The sequence below is a fragment of the Phaseolus vulgaris genome, chromosome 8, assembly GCF_000499845.2.
Source record: "Phaseolus vulgaris cultivar G19833 chromosome 8, P. vulgaris v2.0, whole genome shotgun sequence".
In the NCBI taxonomy this organism is placed as follows: domain Eukaryota; kingdom Viridiplantae; phylum Streptophyta; class Magnoliopsida; order Fabales; family Fabaceae; genus Phaseolus; species Phaseolus vulgaris.
The window spans coordinates 48,166,607-48,185,957 of record NC_023752.2 but is presented as its reverse complement, the minus strand read 5'-3'; positions in this window follow the sequence as shown (position 1 = coordinate 48,185,957).

Genomic DNA, 19,351 nt, shown 5'->3' with positions numbered 1-19,351 from the left:
GAGGTCACCGAATAAAAATTATTCAGCTAAATGTGCATTGCAAATAAACGAACCTCTCCCTTGTAGTGATAAGTCAAGAGCGGAAGTAGTATGGTCCTCGAATGGACCTCCCTCTTGCGAAAGTTCACAATGCTCGAGAATAGTATGGTTCGCCGAAATAAACGAACATCTCCCTTGTAGTGATAAGTCAAGAGCGGAAGTAGTATGGTCCTCAAATGGACCTCCCTCTTGCGAAAGTTCACCAAGCCTGATAATAGTATGATTTGCCGAAATAAACGAACCTCTTCCTTGTAGTGATAAGTCAAGAGCGAAAGTAGTATGGTCCTCGAATGGACCTCCCTCTTGCGAAAGTTCACCAAGCCCGAGAATAGTATGGTTCGCCGAAATAAACGAACCTCTCTCTTGTAGTGATAAGTCAAGAGCGAAAGTAGTATGGTCCTCGAATGGACCTCCCTCTTGCGAAATTTCACCAAGTCCGAGAATAGTATGGTTCGCTAAACTAGAGGAACCTCCTTCTCTGAAGTAATGCGCAGAGGTAGTTTGGTCTCCCCAATAAACCCCTCTCGCAACGAAGGAAGTATGGTTCGAGTACCAAAAAGTTTCGTCCCTTGACTTTGTAACAAGGGCAAGATCAGCTATTCCCTGACTTCATACAGCTAGAATGAAATTGAGAAAGTGTTGTTCACTGGGGGCAGAAACATTACAATGAGGAGACATGCGTCCCCTCTTGCATATAGACTCCAAGAACAAACAAGCATGCAAGGCAAATGTGCTACCCAAAGGGGCGAACCTAAACCGAAGGCGTTGTATGGAGAGCGAGGCGACAGTTAAAAGAAATAAATACGCGTCGTATGGAGAGCGGGGTAAATAGAGGCAACAGTTAAAAGAAATAAATACTTATAAAGTATACATACGAGAAAGTTTGGTTGTCAACAAAACAGAATTACAAAAGGAGTCATTCTCGCGGTCATCCACAACGCATTTGGACTCATCAAAGAGGGTAAGATCTACATCAGGATGCGCACAGGCAAACTGAGCGATGGCATCTTGAAACTCCTCACCGTAAGCCACAACGACATCATTAGTAAGCTCCTCCTCTGTCCTTCTGAGGGATTCGATTGCCCCGGTCAAGGATTCGGTTTTCTCGGCCAACTCGCCTTCAACCTGCCCCAGGAGGATCTCGTGTTGCGTGCTCCTTTTTTCCAGATTGGCCACCTTTTCCTTCAGTTCGACTACGATGTCGTCTAGCTCAACCGCATGAGTACGTAGAGGCAAGATCCTTGGTTCTAGTTCGACCGCCTCTAGGCTTTTGTCTTGGAGGGCTTTTCTGGCGTCTTTCTCAGATTGGCGAAGGCTTGCCAGCTCCAGGTACAGGGTCGTTTCACGATTAGTAAAGGTTCTGATCCTGTTGGCCAAGTCCTCCTCGAGCGTTGCCATCCTGGCCTTGAGGTCTTCGGACTCTTGGGTCCTGCTAAACGCAAGGTTGGAGGCAAACAAGAGGTCCCCAAGAACCTCGACCACACGCTCCTGAAGGAGATTGCCGTCTAAGCCCTCCACCTTTTGGCTTTGGAAACGACTGAGTGCCTTTTTTAGCAGCAAAGGAAGTGGCGAGGAGGAGCCCGTCTCTTGGCCTCCGTGGGCACTCTCTCCCCCACCCTCAAGAGCAACAACTTGAAGGGGGAAGAGGCGCTAGAGGGATGATCAATGAAGGTCGGTGTACCGGCCGAGACAGAAAGAGAAGGCGCCACGGTCACGCCCACCCTCGGTCGTTTGAAGACAAGACCGGTGCAAGTATCTTCATCATCAGACTCGACCGCCACTCCTCCTCTAGGCTCAACGGCGGTAGGGGCCAGATTGGTGGGCGGAAAAGTAGGCGCAACCGACGATGAAGGGGCTAGGGGTGTCGAAAGGCTCGCCTCAGTAGCAACCGCCCTGTTTAGGCAAGAGGTCGGCCGATTTCTTTTTCTTGTCTTTACTGAAACCCATATCTGTGTGAAAGCAACTAGTCAATGCGGGAATGAGTAAACAGGACAAGTATGCAAGTAAAATTGGGATAAAATAAGAGGCATAAGAACAAGGGAGTACCAATGTAGGTTTCAAGATCTTCGGGGCTATACTCACACTTGAGTAGCTCCAAAGTGTTCAAAGGGGCACAGAGCCTAGAGAGAAGCTCGCATACACCCCGCTCCTGAGAGGAAAGATCCTCAAGACTCCAAGCTCTTTGAAGGTTTGGTTTCTCTGTCCATTATAAGGGAAACCCATCTAAAAGAGAGGGGTCCCTCTGATTGCTGTGAACTTTGAAAAATTTCTTTTTAAAACCCTAGTACGATTGCTGGAAGAGTGTTAAAAGTACCCTCCCAGCCACACCATTGAAGCTGACCCACAACTTCTTCCCTGGATCTTTGACCTCGAAGAAATAAAGGAAGACATCGACGGACTGTGTGAGGCCGAGGCTGCTGCAAAGAATGGCAAAGGCTTTCACGAACGCCACACTGTTAGGATGCAGCTGGGCGGGGGCAACGTTCACCTCGGTCAGCAATGTGCGCTCGAAAGTGGTGAAGGGTAACCGAAACCCCAGCCTTCGAAAGAGGGTGGAATAAATGAAGCAAAAAGGACCTTCGGGGTCGGAGGCTTCGTCAGAACATACTGGTTCCCCCTCGCGACAGGCCACCATCCGCATGTACTTATCGTGGTCTTTGCCAAAGACACGCGATGGATGACATGATTGCTTCTTCCTATAGGTTGTTATGCTTTTAAGGGTAGTAAAGGTGGACGTTTCCTCTAAAAGGTCCACCGATGACCAGCGATATAGAGACTTGTAGAACGAGGCAGGAGTGGGGGGGGGGGGGGGGACTGGGGAAGAAGGTGGAACGGAGGACGACGACTAAGTCGAAGTGGAGTTAGAAACCGAAGGAGAAACCAATTCGGGAACTCGTTTTGCTCGTTTGGTCATCTCGGATTGAAAAGCTAAAAAGAGGAAGAAACATAGGAACTTTAGAAGGTTGAAAGCGGCTCGACTCGACAGAACCAGAGAAACCCAGAAAACAGAGACTTTGAGCATAAACAGTAGAAATGAATGCACAGAAAAATACATAAATCATAAACAGGCCCAGGCAGTTATAAGCATGTTACGAGCAACGAAATCATGAATTGCAAAGCAATAGGTGAATAAAAATCATACCTTTAGAATGTTGAGGTTCGAGGGTTTGAGATTCGGGGGAAAAAGAAGAAAGTGTTTGGTTGCAGAATGCTAGGAGAAGGTTCGGATAAGTGAAAGTAATGAAATAGTGGTGGGAACTCAAGGGTTAAAGTGCTTGAACATGCACGAAGAAGTTCGAGTGCCAACAAGTCCCATCCATCGATCGTCACACGTGTACGTGGATTAGCGAAGAATGATGAGATGTCACTTCGGTGTACTATTCACGTCCGTTACTCAATGCCACATAGGTTGCGCAGCGCGATCACTTAGTCTCTTCACTGAAACAAGTTACAACTTGAGACTGGGGGGCTTGTGTCTCGACCAATCCTCGGTCATCAACTTGGAGGTTGACCTAAGACATTGCGCACCGATGCTTGGTAATGGAAGGGAGCCACGTGAGGTGGGCCCTAGACGCACCTATCAAGGGTTTGGTTAGTCTTTGATATTACTACCCTAAGCCCGATGTTGGAGATCGATATCGGACCTCGCCAGTAGAGGGAGAAGATCGCACATCGGTCAGTTGAACGATGTACGAGGCCATGAGATATGTGGGAAGCCTAAGTCATGAGAGATCCATGCACGTGATGTGTATGACGCATGGAGGCGCAACACGTGTGGATAATCCTAGGAGGTGTTAAGGCCCATTAGGGTTAGGGTTTCTAGGGAAAGCTGCATGCACGGCACGTGAATACTTAGGGCACCCACGAAGCAGATGGCGCTAGAGATTAGGTGCACAAGTTGGTACCCAAGCGGCCACTCTGTCAGTCATTGCACTCCAGTTAAGGGAAGTCCATGTGCCAAATACGCTTAAATTCTACGAATAGCGGTGCAAGGACATTTCCAAGGAACTCTAGTCAAGAGCAATAACGCAAAGGTAAACCCCAGTTCCAGCCTATATAAAGGGTGCCAAGAACCCTAGTAAGGTACACAGTTTCTAAGACTGAAGCTATTATATACACTTGGTGTTTGTTTGCCCTAATACTGACTTGAGCATCAGAGTGCAAACAGCCGCTAGGGTGCCCCTTTGTCTTTGCAGGTAAGAGGTTTCTTGATCAAGAAGGCACGCTTCTCAGGCGAAATTGAAGGGCGACGCCGGCTGATAGGGTCAACCGACGGGGCAAGTCAACCGGCAGGAACAAAACCTAACAAAAGTAATTAGTTGAAAAACAAGATTTTTTAAATAAAAATATATTTATTATATTGGACAAATTTAAAACAAAAAATAATTTTAGCTTAAGAGTAAAAATAAAATAAAAATAGTTTCTCAAATTTTAAAAGACAAAAGAAAAAAAGAACATGTTTTTCCCTGTGTTATGTTTGGATCCACGGTAGTACTGTTCACGATTAAGGGTGAGCGCAGATGAAACGTATTTGAATCTGTGTGTTCGAGGAAAAAAGAGCGAGTGAGTGAGATTTTTGCATCTTTGCTCAACTACGAAGAAATTCGAAGAAATACGAGTAAAGTCATGTACCATATTTGACTTTTACCTTATTTCTCTTGTCTACTGCGTAACATTCATTTTTGTCATTGTGTGCTTGTGAAAAGTATGCACTGAGACACTGCCATGAAGGAATTCACACAGGATTCTCCAACAGTTCTCTTCAAAGCATTTGAGAGGTTTCTTCACTCCCATTTCATGGTGTGTTTTAGAAACGTTCTATGCCTTAGGATCAAAGATAGCATTGTTGAAAACATGAAATTTTGCAACTAGTGTTGAAGCTTGGAATCAAGTGAGCCATAATTGATTAGGTACGGTAATACACAAATACCATAATCGATTATGTATGAGAAAGCACATGCAAGATAATCGATTAATCATTTTTTTAGTAGACAATTAATTATGTATGACAAAGCACATGCAACATACTCGATTATGTCTTATATTTTCTAAGCAAAATTGATTATGTGGTGCCTTCAATCTTAACTATAATTGATTACAAACTATTTTAAAAGTCATAATCGATTATGTTCAGCAGGCATAACCAATTAGCCTATATTTTACTGAAGTTTGTGGTTGTGTTTAAATTTTTTTTAAATATTTAATTAATGTTTGTTAAATAATTTGTTTTAAAAAAATTATATTTCATTTAATAATTAAAAACCGTGTAGATTTATGCTTTGTATATAATTGGTTGTATAATTGATTTAAGTTCTTCATAAATAAATTTGTTTGTTAACTTAGTATTTGGAAACAATGAGTCATTTGGTCTTTAACGAAATACGAAATTTTATTAAAGGCATATTAGAATTAGTTATAAATTAATTTTTCTATATTATAATTACTTATAAATTAAATTTTCTGTCTTATAATTAGTTAATTTTTTTTTCTGTATTGTAATTAGTTATAATTTTATTTGTATGTATTATAATAACTTATTTAATTTATTTTTATGTATTATAATTAGATATAAATTTATTTATGTGTATTGTAATTAGTTATAATTTTATTTGTGTGTATTATAATTAGTTATAATTTTATTTGTGTGTATTATAATTATTTGTAAATTTATTTTTTCTGTATTATAATTATGTTGATATGAATATAAATTTGTGTGTTATACTTAGCTATAAATTTTTAACTTTGTATTAATATAGTTAGTTATGAGGGTAACCCTACCCTAACCCTAGTCCATAATTCTAATACCTAACAAAAATAATTTATAAAAATTTAATTAACTCACATCTACAGAAAAATATCTCATATTTCATTATTTAAATATTTTTAAATATAAGGGTAAATTTGTAAACTTACATTTTACACCTTTTAAAAAAATTTTAAAAATCCTCACAACCATCATATTATTCACAAACTTCAATAAATTCTTCTAACAAATCCACTCTGGCATACCCCAATCCAAACACACTCACTTTCTTCACACCTCCCTCTCAAATCCTCACACATCCACCCCCTCAAATCCCTACACGTCCCTTCCCAATTCAAAACAACCTTAACGTCCAACTCGTTAGAAGATGACACTAATGCTTTGTTTGAATTTGAAGATGGATTTGAGGGAGAGGAAAGATATGGATTTGAGAAGAAACTGAGGAAAAAATGGGGATGTTTGGATTGAAGGTAAGAAAGTAGAAAATGAAGGAAAATGGATTGAAAGTTTTGTGATTAAAAATGGGGGTGTTTTTTTAATTGATAAAAATGTAAGATTACAATTATGTCTTTGTCATTAAAATTAGTTGAAAATGAAATATTATTTACTTATTTATGCATGGAAATCGTTTAGATTAAAACATTATGGCATTGTCAATCCATGAAAAATGTTTGAAAATGGATTTTGCTAAATTAAAATAAAATTCAATATTAATAATTGAAATAGAAAAAAATTGAAATATGTGAATGTAGTAAAACTTAATAAAATATATCGAAATAACACTGTACAATACAATATGTTGGAAAAAATAGTAAAATTATAATAATTAGATAAAAAAAACTACAATCATATGATCACAACTATCATTGGAAAGAGTCTTGGAAGTTATCAAATCTTTTTTCGAGGCGGTCAATTCTTTGATGAACCCTATCAAAACCTCTGTTCACATTGATCATCAAATTATTTAATCCTTGGTGCAAGTCTGGTATACCACCCCAAATTTGTGAAAGCATTTGAGTATCATGGGGGATTGGGGGTTGAGTTACAATATCTTTAACATGGTCGTCAGTTATAGGTGGGTGTCCCTTATCTTGTTCATTATCATGTTTCCAGACATTGTGGACGTGAAAGATATTCAATTAGATCAAGTTTTTTTTTCCGAAAAGTGTGACCACCCTAGTTCAACGATTGCAACGATGGATAAGTCCACGTCGTACTAAGCCATGATTCGTGTGATGAGAATGTTGTATGGAAGAAGCATGTTGTTGTCCAGACATTTAATCATGTGGTACATGATGTAATGAGGCCAATTAATCAATACATTATTTTTTATGGCCCATAACATAAAAATGTCTTCATGCAACAATTGAGCAAAATTGTTGGCCCCGAGACTCAAGATGTGCACAAAGATGTAATGAAATAGTCTATCATTAATATTCAAACTACGTCCATTCCTTATATTTTGATCATGCATTTGTAGTCTGATCATGGATGTAAGTGCCTTGTCATGATCATAGTTCAGCTCCTCAGGAAAGTTTGAAGACGTCAACTTCTGACCTTGGTACTTCAAATGAGCAAAAGTTAACCAATCTGGAGGTGTGATTTTAATTTTCTTCTCTCTAACCTCAGTACAAAGGTTACCAACTCCTGTTATCTTTAGATTGGAATAAAACAATTTAATAAGATCTTCAAAGTACATAACTTGTAGCATAATAAATTAAAACCCTTACTATGTAAAGAAGGGAATTCATGAATTTAGGTGTCAACACTGGTCTCGTGTAAAACCCCTTCTCATACTCAATCATCTTATCACACTAACTAAAAAAACATTTTTTATTTAGTATGTCTTGAATATCTCGGTGATGTGTAGCAGGAACTGCAATATCAGTTGTCAAAGCTTTTCCTTCACTTTCCCCGTGACTTCATTGTCTATTACTTGATGAAGAAGGAGCCATGGCCACAAAACTTAACACATAAAAAATAACAATTAATTTTGTTGATTTTCCTCGGCAAGTATACCGAATCAAGTGTAATATAATACTATTTAAAGTATGAATATTGAATCCACAGGGCAATTTTTTAATTAAGATGTTCTTATATAAAACTCAATAAGTATAGAAAATAACCGTAGGAACTTGTCATTAACCAAATTAACGCTTTCACCATAAATAACTCACAGTTTAAGATTTAATTCAACAAGTAACGAAGCTAACTTATAGAATATAGATAAAAAAATGATTGGGATTGAATTGCTTCTGTCTCAGTCATCTGTATTTTTGGAATATTAGAATATATAATACTCAAAACTACTTATTCTTGATGCTATAATTTTTAAGTCATTCACCTTGATTCGTCACATATGAAATTCATAAGATAATTTGTCAAACACTAATTCCTTAGATATCTAACAAATCATCTAGCTTTATGAAAAAATTATGGTTCATCTATTTCAGATCCATAAAAATACTTTTCAGTTAAATTTAAGGATCAAAATCAAGACTCCATTGATTAGATAGAATCCAACAATAAGCATGAAAGAAAAATACCAAGAACAAGTAGAAAAGAGAATATTATATATATATAACCAAGTATACATTTTATCATAGTAGATTACATTCAATCCCAATTTGAAAGCAATTAGCCACTCACGATAGCTTCTCCAATCTTCATTCCTGATTTGAATAGCATAAGAAGAGCTGATCTTAGCTAGTTCTTCTCCTAAAAACAAAGTTTTCTTATTTTCTCCAAGTAATCTCTCTAATCCTTCCCATAATCTTTGTTTTAAATCTGTTCCAAAATTTATTTAATGGAATCTAGCTCAAGCGAGTTAACCTAGCTTAGGCTAGATATTTTGGTGTTGTTTTAGCTTGGGCGAGCGATTCTATCATGAGCAAGTTTAATACTGCCCCCATTAACTTAATCTGGATAATTTAATTCTAAGCTAAATTTTTTAACTTGAGTGAGATGCTTCCTTTAAATTTTCTTTCTTGACTTCTTCTTGTGATCCAATCTATAAGTCTTTGATTTCTTTTTTCTAATGCTTCACATTCATCTAAAATTTACAAAATAATTGGAATTAAATTTATTCATTTGTTTCTTGGTTCAAAATATATAACCAGATTCAATAATTCTCAAATTAGGGTAATTTTTTGACATTAAGCAACAATTAAGTTTCAAAGTGTTCAATTTTCTCTATTATAAATACTACACATTGACACTTATCAACTTCCTCCCAACCTAGAATCTTTCTTGTCCTCAAGCAAAATAATTGAATCCCAAAAAAAAAAAAAAAATTCATTCCTCCCCAATAATCCTTAGAAATCAAATATATAGTTCAATGTTAGAACAACTTATGAAAAAAGAACAGGATAAAAGAAACAAAATTATGGTGTTTCCAATCAATTTCCACGGTAAATAATTGTTACTCTTTACTGAGAATCAAACTAAGGAATTCCTCTCTTAATTCCTCATTTGTAAGTGTTTTCCCTCTCTTTTCACTGATTTCCTAGCTATTTTAAGGTTACCCTTCATTTCCAGTTGATTACAAACACTCTTACAAACATAAATCTTGAGGTCTTTTTAAAGTTGTAATGAGGTTGGGTTTCAAAGAAAAATTGGTTTTTCTAGGATAACAAAGTGCACACTTAACAAAAGATTAGCATATTTGCAATTCAATTTCTAATTGTGTTATCCATTATCCATTCAATAAGATTCATTCACATTGTTTCCCTTTTTATTCTTGTAATCCCCCTTATTTATTTTGATTTTTTTAAAACTTTTTTTAGAAAAGAGAATGAGAATGTGGATTATTTTTCTGTCATTCTCAAGATCCAAACCCAATTCTTTTAATTATAGAAATTTGAATTACATCCACGCTCTCCATTTGTTAGCATACCACAAGCTAGGACAATATATTTATATTAGAAGCTACAGTAAAATAAAACAAATTTCAGCTAAAAAATGATTATTTTTCTACACATTTCATTACATAGTGCAAAGGTTAGCTATTTGGATATGATTTTTCTCACATCCACTCTATTAAACATGCCTCAATCATCTCCATGTTTGGTTTTGTGATGCAAATTGACTCGAAAATCAGGCAACCTCAATTAACTCTTCACTAGTGAAAGTCTCTCAAACTGTTTTAAGGTTTCACACTCTCACTTGGTTGACTAATTTTAATTCCTTAGTTGTTCTCACTCATTGCTTTCAACTGTTTACCTTGTTCCAACTTTTATACATTACTATCTTTCCTCAATTTGAGTGATGGTTTCAACCACAATTATTTTTCTTTAAATTAATTCCATGATCCTCCATTTAGTTGTTGTAATTTAGAATTAGGGTTTGATTTCTTTTTTCAAAATTTTTTACTATGACTATACATTTGAAAAAAAGAAGTTACCATCATCTATCTATGTACAAAGTCTCACAAAATACGCAAACATAAGCCAATATTACTAACTTAAGCTTGCAATCAACAAAAAGTTAAAGTAAGAAATATTAAACTAAACTACTAAAGTCAACTTACTATGAAAATTTGTGCATGTCCCCAGGCCAAGATAGATAATCATTAAATTCAATGGGTGTTATCCACAAATTATTTTGACCTTGGGCAAAACCATGGTAGATGCCTTGTTGGATCTTTGAGTTTGTAGCAATTTGGGAATGAAACCTTAAAATGAAGAATTGCTTGAATGGAAATGGCAATGAGAATGGCAATGGAGATGTTAGTGGAAGTACTTACCTTGGTAATGGAAGTTTAGATGAAATGCTTGACTGAAAGATAGCTTTGGAAGTCTAAAACTGGAGAGAAATAGGGCGCACTGGGTTTGAATAAAGTTTGAATGAAGATTTAAAATGGTAAAGTTTATTAGAGTTTGTTTTACCCCGCATCTCCACCATCAGCAATGTAACTTTTTCTAGCCTAGGCTGGGTCTGTCTCGCTCAAGCTAGATTTAGGGCGAGAGCAGCAACATAAAGTTTTTTCACTTTAGCTCAAGCTAAAAATGGCTTGCTTAGGTGATAGAGATCAAGAAGAAGAAGAGAATAAGGTTGAAGTTCAAGATTCTCAAGGACACATTAGCTCATCATCCTTTATACCTCAAAGGATTACAAGGAGCAAAGCTAAGGATTTAGGTAGTAGGCTTCAAATGTTTTCTCTTTTTATAATTTCTTTTGTATAAACTTGTAAAACATATAGAGTAGTGTTTAGGAAGGTGCTAAAGAGGGAAACCTAAAAGATACCTCCATTGTATAGCACCTTATTAGGCACTAGTTTTAGGAAGGAACTAGAAGGGTGCCTCTTCACACTCCTTTAGGCGCTAGAATAGAAGGAGTTAGAAGGTAATCTTTCAAAGCTTCTCTTGTACTTTATGACCGGTCTTCCTTATTATAAAAGGGAGGCTTAGGTCTTTGAAATAATAAGATTGATTTTTGAGAGTAAAGAACCTCTACCAATGGTGAGTGAGTGAGTGAGACTTGTGTCTTCTTCTCTTCTAGTCTTATCTTGAGTGAATTCTTGGGATCTCAAGTGGCGGCAACAACACTCATCTTGAAGCCAACCATCCTTCAAGTGGCGTGCACAATTCCAAGAGCTCCAACCACATAAGTTTCCTTGTCCTTTTTCATCTTCTTCATCCATTTCCATTCCAAAACAAACTCTAAAACATGTCTTTGTTGTTTCTTGTTGATTCAATCAAAATTTGTTTAGTTTGTGTTTATATTTGGTAGTTTGTCTTAGTTTGTTGTTCTTATGGTTTTAATTGTGTTTCTTAGAGTTTTAATCGGTGCATTTGTGTTGTTCCTTGTTTCAAACGGTTCATATGGCAAAAAATGGGTTTCTATGTGAGTTTGGCTTGGTTACTTGTGTTTTGGTGAGTTCTTGATTGATTAAGAACATTGATCCAATTCTTAAAAAGTGCCTAATCATATTCCAACTCTCATTGAATCCATAACATGTTCATATCATATCCTTATCATGTTCTTGGGTTCATATCATTAGGCGAAAATTTGGCCGAGAGCAACACATTCTTTCTAGCCCAGACAAGGTCATTTTAGCTTAGGTGAGAATTGTAGAATAAAATTTGTTAATTCTTCTGCATATCTCGCTTAGGCTATAAGAACCTAGCTTAAGCTAAAATTACCCTGCAATGAAATTTTCTTGAAATTTTTTATTTTGTGAATAGTTTCAAACCTTTTTTTTTTTCATCCATTCATTTCACCTAACATTCCAATCCTACATGACCATTACTCAATTCCCAAATTTAAGGACATCAAATATCAATTGGTTTTAACGACATCAAATATTAAAATATACTACTAAATCAAAAGTACAATTAAAGACACACTTCAAAATAAAACACTGGGTTACTTCCCAGCAAGCGCTCGTTTAACGTCATATAGCTTGACACCTGATTCAATTAAGGATCATTCAGGTGGATCATAGTGGTGCGCCTTTCAATTGTACCACCAAAATAATGTTTCAATCTTTGTCCATTGACCACCCAACTCCTTTTTTAGGTAGGATCTTCCAATTCCACTGCTCCATATGGTTTTACTTGCTTGACTTGGAATGGTCCTGACCACCTTGATTTGAGTTTTCCAGGGAAAACCTCAACCTGGAATTGAATAACAACACTAATTGACCTGGTTCAAAAGTTCTTTTCAAAAAATTTCTATCATGATAAAATTTGACTCGATCCTTATAAAGTTTTGAAGATCGGTAAGCATTGAATCTCATTTCTTCAAGTTCATGAAGTTGTACTTTTGTCTTCTCTCTAGCTGCTTCAGGATCAAAGTTTAAGAACTTGATTGCCCAGTATGCTTTGTGTTTCAATTCCACCGGAAGATGACATGCCTTACCATATATCAATTGGAATGGAGACAAAGTAGTAGGCATCTTAAATGTTGTTCTATAAGCCCAAAGAGCTTCATCAATCTTGTTAGACCAATCCTTTTTGGAAGAAGATACTATTTTTTTGCAAAATATTCTTAATTTCCCAGTTAGAAATCTCTACCTGACCATTAGTTTGAGGATGGTAAGTTGTTGCTACTTTATGTCTAACTCCATAGTGTTCTAAAACCTTTTGAAGCTACGCATTACAAAATCCATCACTTATCAAAACTCTAGAGTACCAAAACTAGTAAAAATATTTCTCTTAAGAAATTTGATCACAATTTTGGCATCATCTTTCTGAGTTGCAGCTGCTTCCACCCATTTCGAGACATACTTGATTTGAGAGTGATGATGGCATTGGTCCTGTAAAATCAATTTCCCAACAATCAAATACTTCAATCTCTTGAATGTTCAGCAACAACATTTCATGCCTTCTGGTAATAGCTCCAGTTCTTTGGCAACTATCACAGTTCTGAACATGTTCATGTGCATATCTGAACAGAGTTGACAAATAAAATCTAGTTTGTAACACTTTAGTTGTTGTTCTTTCTCCATTGAAATGACCTCCATATGGTGAATATGATGAATTGTGACAATGACAAAATATTTTTAGCTTCATCTCTTGTAACACAACACCTTATCAAATTATATGCACCAACTTTAAATAGACAAGGATCATCCCACACATAATGATTAACATCTTTGAATAACTTTTTCTTTTGATGCCATCCAAAATCTTCAAGAACCACTTCTGCAGCTTTAAAATTTGCCATATATGCAAACCATGGTCTTTCTTAAATTACAAGGAGTTTTTTATCAGGAAACTCATCTATTACTTCTGATTCAAGTGCAACTACTTCCTCATTTGCAAGTCTTGATAGGTGATTGAATTTTAGCATTGCATCCAACTTCTAATTCAACTATTTCCTGGTCATTGAATTTTCTTTTCTTTGTCAATAATTCCTTCATGAATTTAGCATATGTAGGCATCTACTATAAAGCTTCAGTAAACGGAATGTTAATTTGTAATCTTTTAAGAATATCCATAAATCTTAACTATCTTTCTTTGTAGGAGCATGTGGATAAGGTACATCTTTTAAAGGAACACTCCTCTCTTGTTTTTCACTTTTTTTTTTCTTTTTTTTTTCTATTTTCTCTTCAATATTTACAACATCTTCCTTATTCCTTCTTTGTCCTCCCTCACACACAATCTGTTCTTTTTAAATCTCTTTACCTTTTAAAACCTCCTCCTCAACAACTATAATTTCCTCAATTCTTTTTCCTATAACTTTCCCACTTCTGGTAGTGATAGACTTGCAATGCTCCTTGGGATTGGTTTGTGTATTGGCTGAAAATTGACTTCCTTGATTATCAGCTAACTGTTTAGCCAACTGCCCCACCTATGCCTCTAAATTCCTTATTGATGCTTCCGTATTTTTCTGATTGGATAGAAAGACTTGCATGAACTTCTCAAAAGTATCCTCCAATTTGAATGTTCTCTCATGAATGAAAGGATAATGTGGTTGTTGCTGATAAGGATCTTGCATGTTAAATGATCCAACCTCTTGCTTACACGCAAAACCTTGATTTAGATTATTCCTCCACCTTTGAGCCATGTTATTTGGATAGTTAGATGAAAAGCCACCTTGCCTTCCTTGATTATTCATATACTGGACCTTTTCCTCTTATGGATTTAGATAAGAGCATTGTCCATTAAAATGATGCCCCCCACAAAAATCACACTTCAAAGCTTGATTATGAATTGAATAAGAATTTACTACATGTAACTGTTGAGTCATTTTTGACATTTGCTTGGTTAATGCCTCAATTTGCTGAGTCAAAATTTTATTCTGTGCTAAAATTGCATCTGAAGTACTAAGATCCAACACCCCTTTCTTTTAGACTGTATGTTTATCGTGTTGAGCTTGGTCAACAGTCATCAATGTACCTCCTACTGTAACATCCAAAATCATTTTAGTATCAGGCCTCAAACCATTGTGGAATATGTTCAACTGAGCGTTTTCTTCAAAGCCATGATTAATACACTTTCTTAACATTACTTCAAAACATTCTCAAGTTTCAAAAAAAGGTTCATCTAACCCTTTCTTGAATGTGGAAATACCAGATTTGGCATTTGATATATCGAGAGAGTGGGAAGAATCTATGTAAGAATTTCTCTTTTATATTATTCTAGCTACTTAAACTTTGGTTTGGATGCGACTTTAACTATTCTTTTGGCTTGCTTTCCAGTGAGAAAGGAAATAGGCACATATAAATAAATTCAATATCATTCTCCTCGAAGCCCTTGGTCCCAACCAACTCATAGAATGTGGATAGATGAGTATAAGGGTCTTCATGATCCATTCCAATGAATTGATGAGTACTGATTAAGCTAAGAAAAGTTGGTTTCATTTCTAATGATTTGGTGGCAGGAGGTATGGCTATACTGAAGAAATTCCTCGGTCCTTGTTGCATGGTATATTCTCCAGTGTCCTTCTAGGTGGATTTTGTCTATTATCAGCCATTTCTAACTTTGTTTCGTTGTGTGAGTTGAGAGTGTTGGAAGATTCTCTTTTTCCTTGTCCTTGTTTCTTTTCTTTTCTCATTTTGCTCCGATTTTTTATAGTTGTCTTCTCAATTTCTAGGTCAAATTCCAATTGATCTTCAGGAACCTGTCCTCGTAATAACATATATCTAAGACAACTCAAGCAAATATTTGCACTAACATAAAATAATAAGCTATAAACAATTATCTATTCACAAAGAAAATAAACTATTCAAAATACTCAATAAGTTATACTTCAAAAATTCTTAAAAGAAATTTTTCCCCAGCAACGGCGCCAAAACTTGATTTTTATCAACTGTAATATAGTACTATTTAAAGTACGATTGTCGAATATACAGGGAACAATTTTAATTAAGATATTATGATATAAAACTAAATAAGTATATAATATAACCGTAGGAACTTTTTCATAACCAAATTAACGCTTTCACCAGAAATAACTCACAATTTAAGATTTAATTCAACATGTAACGAAGCTAACTTTTAGAATATAGATAAAAATGCTTGGGATCGAATTGCTTCTATCTTAGTCATTTGTATTTTGGTATATTTATAATACTCAAAACTACTTATTCTTGATGCTGAAATTTTTAAGTTATTCACCTTGATATAAGATAATTCCTCAAACACTAATTCCTCATATATCTAACAAATCATCCAGCTTTATGAACAAAAATTATGGTGCAATTAATAACCTGAAATTTATTCCTAGCATTACAAGTTATCAAATATTTCCGTCTATTTCAGATCCATAAAAATACTTTTCAGTTAAATTTAAGGATAAAAGTCAAGACTCTATTGATTAGATATAATCCAACTATAAGCATGAAACGAAAATACCAAGAACAAGTAGAAAAGAGAATATTATATATATATATATATATATATATATATATATATATATATATATATATATGTACAGGCCAGACCTCAATCATCGGCCTGAGAGAAAGACATCGGACATCGGTCATCGGCGGACTGATAGTAATGGTGGGCCACGTAGGTTGGGTCCCACAAGTATTATGAGTTAACATGAAGTTAACGCCCATATACTAGAAAAAGACCTAAGTCATGAGAGGATCATGCATGGGGTGTGTATGGTACATTCGGGTACGGCACAAGCAAGTGTTCCTTGGAGGTGCTGAGGCCCGTTAGGGTTAGGGTTAGGGTTTCCAAGGAGCAATTGCATGCATGGCACGTGAATACTTAGGGCACCCATAAAACAGATGGCCTCGCAGCATTGGTGCATGAGTTGGTACCTTGACGGCCATACTGTTAGTCGTTGCACTCCAGTGAAGGGAAGTCTTATGTGCCAGATTACGCTAAGATTGTGTAATAGAGGCACAAGGACATTCTCCTAGGAACCCTAGATATGGGTAATAGAACATAAGTAACCCTAGTTACAACCTATATAAAGGGTGGTAAGAACCCTAACAAGGTACACCGTTTCTAAGACTCAAACTACTTTATTCACTTACTATTTCTTTACCCCAGTACTAACTTGAGTGTCGAAGTGCAAACGGCCACCAGGGTGCCCCTTTGTCTTTGCAGGTGAGAAATTCTTCAACCCAAGGAAGTTCGATTCTCAGGTGGAGACAAGCGGGCCAGAGACTGTCGTTTGAGTCAACCGACAATCAAGTCAACCGGCAAGAACAATATATAACCAAGAATAGATTTTATCAGAGTAGATTACATTCAATCCCAATTTGAAAGAAAATAGCCACTCATGATAGCTCCTCCAATCTTCATTCCTAATCTAAAATGCATAAGAAGAGCCAATCTCTGCTGGTTCTTCTCCTAAGAACAAAGTTTTCTTATTTTCTCCAAGTAATCTCTCTAATCTCTCCCCTAATCTCTGTTTTAACCTAGTTTAGACTAGATCTTTTGGTGTTGTTTTAGCTTGGACGAGTGATTCTAGCCTACTAGTTAAATATTGCACCACTAACTTAATCTAGATAATTTTAGCCTGAGTTAAATCTTCTAGATTGAGCGAGATGCTTCCTGTAAATTTACTTTCTTTACTTCTTCTTGTGATCCAATCTATAAGTCTTTGCTTTAATTTTTCTAATGCTTCACATTCATCTGAAATTTACACAAAAATTAAGGTTAAATTTCTTCATTTGTTTCTTGATTCAAAATATATAATCAAATTCAATAATTCTCAGATTAGGGTAATTTTCTGACATTAAGCATCAATTAAGTTCCAAAGTGTTCAATTTTCTCAATTAAAAATACTACACATTGGCACTTATCAAGTGCACATTCAAATAATATTATATGGAAACAATTTAAGCATAGCTAATAAGAAAATAAGAACAAATATATGCACAACATATAATTAAATGCTCAATAGGGTATTTCAATTCAACAAAGTATGATGGAGATCAAGCCCAAGAGAACATGGAGGCCACTCATCAAGCTCAAGAAGAGGTGGAGGCACAAATGGAGGACGCCCATGGAGGTCAAAGTCCACCTCAAAGGATTACAAGAAGCATGTTCAAAGCCTTGGGAGCTAGAGGACATTTATTTTCTCTTTTTGTAGTGTCTTTAGTTGAAGGTGCTTAGAGGGAAACCTTAGAAACCTCTTTTGTTATAGCATCTTTTAGGCTTTAGTTAGGAGCTTTAGGGGGGTGTATTAGTAGATAGGTGTAGAAGTAGAATAGGGGGTGCCAAAGTGAAGGAAAGGATCACACCTTCCTTGCTTTGCAAATAGGCGCCGGTTCTAGTTTGAATTAGGAGGGAATTTTGAATTGTTTTAGCTTTCATTTTCAGCACCTTAGGCTATAAATAGAGGTGCCTTCCTTGTAAATTTCAGATTTGAATTTATCTAAAGAAACTATACTCAAAATTGGAGTGAGCATTTGGAGAGCTTTGAGCTTCTACTCTAGTCTTATCTTGAAGGACCATGGTTTCCTCAAGTGGCGGCTTCCACACTCATCTAGGAGCATCCATACTTCTAGTGGCGTGATCATCCAACCTATCTTCCATCTTCATGAGCATCCTCTTCTCCTTCCTTTCTTCTCTTTCAATTACTCTTGTTGTCTTGTGTTCTTGAGCATGTTTTGGTTCGGCTATTCCATTTTCCAGCACATGTGTTCTGTTTTTGTTTTCAATTCCTTTTATGTTGGGTTCTTATGTGTTCTTGCCTAATTTCTGTTCGGTCTTCTCTTTTTATAATTCCTTTGTTGATTCAATTTGACAATATTTGGTTCAACCAAATGAGTTTGGGATTTGGTACTTGTTATTGGTGAGTTCTTGACTTAGAACCATGATCCAACTTCTAAGAAAGTGCCTCTATATTTTCCAGCTCAAGGTGATTCCTCAAAGTGTCAAGAATCTTGTTCTATGTGGCTATTGGAATCACATCATGTGGTATCATGAGTCTTAGGTTCATTCTTGTTTAATTGTTGAGTTGTGTGCACTTTATTTCAAGAGCTCTTTTTAATTTCTTGCAATTTAAGTTTCTGTTTTAGAATTTTAATTGAGTATTCTTGCTGTTTTTTCTTTTGCTCCAAGTGTTTGTGGAAAGGTTTATGGCACTCATAATTCTTATGAGTATGGTTGCTCTTTTGGAATGACATTATCCTTCCTAGAGTTTACCTTAAGCTTCCTTTCACTTGTTACAATTTGTGTTGTGTCTTTTAATTTTTGAATCATGTCAAGTTTTGTCTTAGTCATGTTATTCCATATATGTCATTACATCTAGTAGTACTTTTATTGTTTTGATTGTTTCTTGCTTTGGTGTCATATAATTTTCTGAATTGATGTTGATCCTTTGTGCATTTTCTTTTTAGTATTGAGTTCATACTTGTATTCTAGACCTATACAAGTTCCAATACATCATTTTCTATTATGTCTTTGCTAGTTCATCATCCTGTTTTTTTATTCCTATTAGGATTCCTCTGTTTCTGAAAAAAAGTGCTTACTGTTTTTCCTTATTGCAACTGATTTACGTACTGTAAAATTCTGAAATTCTGGATTTGAGATATTCAAAGTGTTAGAAAAGAATAGAAAAAAGAATCATTCAAAAATATGAAGTACACAAAAAATGATAAATAAAATAAAAAAAGTGTACATTCCTGCCGAA